Below are 7,660 nucleotides of genomic sequence, written 5' to 3'. Positions count from 1 at the left end.
TGTAATGAATGGGGCTTATTGGATTTAATGAACAGGGCTTATTGGATGTAATGAATAGGGCTTATTGGATTTAATGAATAGGGCTTATTGGATGTAATGAATAGGGCTTATTAGATTTAATGAATAGGGCTTATTAGATTTAATGAATAGGGCTTATTAGATTTAATGAATAGGGCTTATTGGACGTAATGAATAGGGCTTATTGGATGTAATGAATAGGGCTTATTGGATGTAATGAATGGGGCTTATTGGATGTAATGAATGGGGCTTATTGGATTTAATGAACAGGGCTTATTGGATGTAATGAATAGGGCTTATTGGATTTAATGAATAGGGCTTATTGGATGTAATGAATGGGGCTTATTGGATGTAATGAATGGGGCTTATTAGATTTAATGAATAGGGCTTATTAGATTTAATGAATAGGGCTTATTGGACGTAATGAATAGGGCTTATTGGATGTAATGAATAGGGCTTATTGGATGTAATGAATGGGGCTTATTGGATGTAATGAATGGGGCTTATTGGATTTAATGAACAGGGCTTATTGGATGTAATGAATAGGGCTTATTGGATTTAATGAATAGGGCTTATTGGATGTAATGAATAGGGCTTATTAGATTTAATGAATAGGGCTTATTAGATTTAATGAATAGGGCGTATTAGATTTAATGAATAGGGCTTATTAGATTTAATGAATAGGGCTTATTAGATTTAATGAATAGGGCTTATTGGATGTAATGAATAGGGCTTATTAGATTTAATGAATAGGGCTTATTAGCTTTAATGAATAGGGCTTATTAGATTTAATGAATAGGGCTTATTAGATTTAATGAATAGGGCTTATTAGATTTAATGAATAGGGCTTATTAGATTTAATGAATAGGGCGTATTCGATTGAATGAATAGGGCGTATTAGATTTAATGAATAGGGCTTATTAGATTTAATGAATATGGCGTATTAGATTTAATGAATAGGGCTTATTGGATGTAATGAATAGGGCTTATTGGATGTAATGAATGGGGCTTATTGGATGTAATGAATAGGGCTTATTGGATGTATTGAATAGGGCTTATTGGATGTAATGAATAGGGCTTATTGGATGTAATGAATAGGGCTTATTGGATGTAATGAATAGGGCTTATTAGATTTAATGAATAGGGCTTATTAGATTTAATGAATAGGGCTTATTGGATTTAATGAATAGGGCTTATTGGATGTAATGAATAGGGCTTATTAGATTTAGTGAATAGGGCTTATTAGATTTAATGAATAGGGATTATTGGATTTAATGAATATGGCTTATTGGATGTAATGAATAGGGCTTATTAGATTTAATGAATAGGGCTTATTAGATTTAATGAATAGGGCGTATTAGATTTAATGAATAGGGCTTATTAGATTTAATGAATAGGGCGTATTAGATTTAATGAATAGGGCTTATTGGATGTAATGAATAGGGCTTATTAGATTTAATGAATAGGGCTTATTAGGTTTAATGAATAGGGCTTATTAGATTTAATGAATAGGGCTTATTGGATGTAATGAATAGGGCTTATTAGATTTAATGAATAGGGCTTATTAGCTTTAATGAATAGGGCTTATTAGATTTAATGAATAGGGCTTATTAGATTTAATGAATAGGGCTTATTAGATTTAATGAATAGGGCTTATTAGATTTAATGAATAGGGCGTATTCGATTGAATGAATAGGGCGTATTAGATTTAATGAATAGGGCTTATTAGATTTAATGAATATGGCGTATTAGATTTAATGAATAGGGCTTATTGGATGTAATGAATAGGGCTTATTGGATGTAATGAATGGGGCTTATTGGATGTAATGAATAGGGCTTATTGGATGTATTGAATAGGGCTTATTGGATGTAATGAATAGGGCTTATTGGATGTAATGAATAGGGCTTATTGGGTGTAATGAATAGGGCTTATTAGATTTAATGAATAGGGCTTATTAGATTTAATGAATAGGGCTTATTGGATTTAATGAATAGGGCTTATTGGATGTAATGAATAGGGCTTATTAGATTTAGTGAATAGGGCTTATTAGATTTAATGAATAGGGATTATTGGATTTAATGAATATGGCTTATTGGATGTAATGAATAGGGCTTATTAGATTTAATGAATAGGGCTTATTAGATTTAATGAATAGGGCGTATTAGATTTAATGAATAGGGCTTATTAGATTTAATGAATAGGGCGTATTAGATTTAATGAATAGGGCTTATTGGATGTAATGAATAGGGCTTATTGGATGTAATGAATGGGGCTTATTGGATGTAATGAATAGGGCTTATTGGATGTAATGAATAGGGCTTATTGGATGTAATGAATGGGGCTTATTGGATGTAATGAATATGTCTTATTGGATTTAATGAATAGGGCTTATTGGATGTAATGAATGGGGCTTATTGGATTTAATGAACAGGGCTTATTGGATGTAATGAATAGGGCTTATTGGATTTAATGAATAGGGCTTATTGGATGTAATGAATAGGGCTTATTGGATGTAATGAATAGGGCTTATTAGATTTAATGAATAGGGCTTATTCGATTTAATGAATAGGGCGTATTAGATTTAATGAATAGGGCTTATTGGATGTAATGAATAGGGCTTATTAGATTTAATGAATAGGGCTTATTAGATTTAATGAATAGGGATTATTAGATTTAATGAATAGGGCTTATTGGATGTAATGAATAGGGCTTATTAGATTTAATGAATAGGGCTTATTGGATTTAATGAATAGGGCTTATTGGATGTAATGAATAGGGCTTATTAGATTTAATGAATAGGGCTTATTAGATTTAATGAATAGGGCTTATTAGATTTAATGAATAGGGCTTATTGGATGTAAGTAACAGGGTTTATTGGATGTAAGTAACAGGGCTTATTGGATGTAATGAATAGGGCTGATTGGATTACACCCTTGATCAGCTAGATGCACTGCGCCCTGATTGGGGTTTTAGGCTGGGTTTCTGTATAGCACTTTGTGACATCGGCTGATGTAAAAAGGGCTTTATAAATACATTTGATTGATAGATAAAACTATACTAAATATATTCACGTCAACAAATAATTTATTAAAACACTGTTTTGCAATGAAGATCTACAGTAGCCTCAACAGCACCATGATGCTAGCTTCCGTTCTTCTCTGGGTATATATATACATATATATATATTTTTTGTACCTTTATTTAACCAGGCAAGTCAGTTAAGAACACATTCTTATTTTCAATGACGGTGTGGGAACAGTGGGTTAACTGCCTGTTCAGGGGCAGAACGACAGATTTGTACCTTGTCAGCTCGGGGGTTTGAACTCGCAACCTTCCGGTTCCTAGTCCAACGCTCTAACCACTAGGCTACGCTGCCGCCCCGGACTTCAATACAAAACCTAGGAGGCGTATGGTTCTCACCCCCTTCCATAGACTTACACAGTAATTATGACAACTTCCGAAGGACGTCCTTTAACCTTTAAGAGCTCTTGCAGCATGAACTGACATGTTGTCCACCCAATTAAAAGATCAGAGAATTATTTTAATTTAGTACTAAAATTTGAACTTATAATATGGCTACTAATACTTGTAAAGCTATACAGAGAGAGAGAGAGAGAGAGAGAGAGGAGTTAAATTAACAAGAATTGAAGCTTTCTGCCGATATGACCCTTATATGTACCGACATTTGTTGTTTCTCTAAAATCTGCGATCTTGACATAACACGCTTAATGATTTACAACTGTCCCATTGATGGGACGCGGATCCTTGAAAATGACTTTACTGAAGGAGTACAAAGAGCTGTTTGTATGTGGCTGCTATGAAAGGGAAATGTTTGCGCGTGATCAGAGGTGTATTCATTCCGCCGGTTCTGTTGAAAAAAAATTGAATGGAAGCAAATTAAACAAAAAGGGAATAAACATACCAACATTTGTCCAATAGAAACTCTCGTTTGCAACTTTTGGACTAGATCAGCTAGATGCAGGCAAGTGTGTGCGAGGCGCTATTGAATGTTTACCATACATGTTTTATTGTTTATTTCATTTTTGTTTATTACCTATTTCATTTGCTTTGGCAATGTAAACATATGTTTCCCATGACAATAAAGCCCCTTAAATTGAAATTGAATTGAGAGAGAGAAAGAGAGGGATAGAGAGAGGGAGAGGGAGAGAGAGAGAGAGAGAGAGGGAGAGAGAGAGAGAGAGAGGGAGAGAGAGAGAGAGGGAGAGAGAGAGAGAGAGAGAGAGAGAGAGAGAGAGAGAGAGAGAGAGAGAGAGAAAGAGCTGGATAGAGAGAAGGAGAGAGAGGGAGAGAGAGAGAGGGATAGAGAGAGGGAGAGCGAGAGAGAGAGAGAGAAAGAGTGGGATAGAGAGAGGGAGAGAGAGAGGGAGAGAGAGAGGGATAGAGAGAGGGAGAGGGAGAGGGATAGAGAGAGGGAGAGAGAGAGAGAGAGAGAGAGAGCGAGAGAGAGAGAGAGAGAGAGAGAGAGAGAGAGAGAGAGAGAGAGAGAGAGAGAGAGAGAGAGAGAAAGAGCTGGATAGAGAGAGGGAGAGAGAGGGAGAGAGAGAGAGGGATAGAGAGAGGGAGAGGGAGAGGGAGAGCGAGAGAGAGAGAGAGAAAGAGTGGGATAGAGAGAGGGAGAGAGAGAGGGAGAGAGAGAGGGATAGAGAGAGGGAGAGGGAGAGGGATAGAGAGAGGGAGAGAGAGAGAGAGAGAGAGAGAGAGCGAGAGAGAGAGAGAGAGAGAGAGAGAGAGAGAGAGAGAGAGAGAGAGAGAGAAAGAGGGAGAGGGAGAGAGAGAGAGAGATATGTTGGAAAAATTGCAAGATTATGTTATAATACTTTTATTGCATCAAATGGTTGTGCTATGCAACAGAATAGAGTATTAACTATTGTCTGTGTGTTCTACTGAGGATAGGTCTCTGGGAGATAACACTGACATGAGATGTACCATGTCTTTTGGGTAATAAAACCTAAAGAGCATTCCAGAGCATGAGTTAATGTTTCTGTTCTGTACCGTACCAGAGAGAGATGGTTCCAGTTTGGAGTCGGAGGGCCAGACACTGGTCTCTACACAATGAAAACTGTTGACACAGCAGATACTATCTGCTATGTATTATAGGTACCTTTCATACAAATCTTAACCTTTTGACCCATTCTATATATCTGTTGTTTTGTCATGTAGGTTGAAAGCGGTGTATCTTGGCTATAAAAGACCTTTGTACTTTTGTCTCGGCGCTATCAACAATTCATTTGACCGTGAATCGTCGACCAGCCATCATTTTCGTAGAGCACTCAATCTATTCACTTTATATGTGTGAGTTGTATCTACCTGCTCCTTATTAATAAGTGATTAAAGATTTAGTTTAGGTATAACTCAGACTTGAGTGATAAGTTTGTCTCTCCTCATTTGATAGTAAAGAAATTAACCACCACAGATACAGAGACAGAGACAGAGACAGATTTGTGAGTGTAATGTTTACTGTTCAATTTTTAAATTGTTTATTTCACGTTTGTTTATTATCGTTTTCCCTTGCTTTGGCAATGTAAACATGTTTCCCATGCCAATAAAGCCCCTTAAATTGAAATTGAATTCAGAGACAGAGAGAGAGAGAAGGAGAGGGAGAGGGAGATGGAGGGGGGACTCTAAGGTCCAGAACAGAATTATAATCGATCTCAATCCTTTCCTGCGTTGAAATGTCAGAGCTGAAAGCCATGGTTTTCAGAATTAGTTTTGTAACATTGTGCTAAACTAAAGTGATAAAAGCAAGGCTAAGAGGGCTCTCGTCACCTCTCCTATCAGCTATTGAATGATGGATTTATCCCATCAAAGCTGTCCACATTAACGACCAATGGCTGTGTCCCAAATTCATCAAATGATGATGAATGATGGTGCCGGAGGGGATGTCTGCCGTCTTATCGGCTCTTAACCAACCATTCTATTTAGCTATTTTGTTCGTTTTTTTGCATTGTTTGTAACTTGTTTTGTACATAATGTTGCTGCTACCGTCTCTTATGACCGAATGAAGCTTCTGGATATCAGAACTGCAATTACTCACCTCAGATTAGACAAAGAGTTTTTCTTCAACGAGTCGGAGGGAAGGGATATACTACAGACACCCGACCAGGCCCAGATCCCTGTCATACGCAGAAGGAAACAGAGTTTTTGCAGAAAAAGATCAGTGTGCCTTGTGAGGATCAGGTGACGAGTGGCTAATCTACCTTTGCCTTCTGTCCTGCTAGCTAACGTTCAATCGCTGGAAAATAAATGGGACGAACTGAAAGCACGTATATATCCTACCAACGGGACATTAAAAACTGTAATATCTTATGTTTCACAGAGTCGTAGCTGAACAACAACATTAAGAACATACAGCTGGCGGGTTGTACACTCTATCGGCAGGACAGAACACCAGCATCTGGTAAGACACTGGGCGGGGGCCTATGCATATATGTAAACAACAGCTGGTGCACGATATCTAAGGAAGTCTCAAGGTTTTGCTCACCTGAGGTAGAGTATCTCATGATAAGCTGTAGACCACACTATCTACCTTTTTGAAGCTGTCTACATACCACTACAGACTGATGCTGGCACTAACACCACACTCAATGAGCTGTATACTGCAATGAGCTGCATATAAGCAGATAGGAAAATGATCATCCAGAGGCAGCGCTCCTATTGGCCGGCAACTTTAATGCAGGGAAACTTAAATCAGTTTAACCTAATTTCTATCAGTATGTTAAATGTGCAACCAGAGGGCAAAAAAATTCAAGACCACCTTTACTCCACACACAGAGACGCGTACAAAGCTCTCCCTCACACTTCATTTGGCAAATCTGACCATAATTCTATCCTCCTGATTCCTGCCTACAAGTAAAAATGAAAACAGGAAGCACCAGTGACTTGGTCTATAGAAAAGTGGTCAGATGAAACTACAGGACTGTTTTGCTATCACAGACTGGAACATGTTCAGGGATTCTTCCGATGGCATTGAGGAGTACACCACATCAGTCACTGGCTTTATCAATAAGTGCATCAAGGACATCGTCCCCACAGTGACTGTATGTACATACCCCAACCAGAAGCCATGGATTACAGGCAACATTCGCACTGAGCTAAACGGTAGAGCTGCCACTTTCAAGTAGCGAGACTCTAAACCGGAAGCTCTGTGCTCGCGTCAAGCCAAGTAACACTGAAACATGCATGAGAGATTCAGCTGTTCAGCTGAATGACTGTGTGATCACGCTCTCCGCAGTCGATGTGGGTTAGACCTTTAAACAGGTCAATATTCACAAAGCTGCAAGGCCAGACGGATTACCAGGACGTGTACTGCGCTGACCAACTGGCAAGTGTCTTCACTGACATTTTCAACCTCTGACTGCCTGAATCTGTATTACGAACATGTTCCAAGCAGACCACCATAGTCCCTGTGCCCAAGCATACTAAGGTAAACTGTCTAAATTACTACCGACCTGTAGCACTCACATCTGTAGCCATGAAATACTGTGAAAGGCTGGTAATGGCTCACATCAACACCATTATCCCAGCATTCCACACTGCCCTTTCACACCTGGACAAAAGGAACACCTATGTGAGAATGATATTCATTGACTATAGCTTAGCGTTCAACACCATAGTGCCCTC

This window comes from Oncorhynchus kisutch, linkage group LG19 (assembly GCF_002021735.2).
Source record: "Oncorhynchus kisutch isolate 150728-3 linkage group LG19, Okis_V2, whole genome shotgun sequence".
Classification (NCBI taxonomy): domain Eukaryota; kingdom Metazoa; phylum Chordata; class Actinopteri; order Salmoniformes; family Salmonidae; genus Oncorhynchus; species Oncorhynchus kisutch.
The sequence above is the reverse complement of the archived record's forward strand: the minus strand, read 5'-3'. Positions refer to the sequence as shown.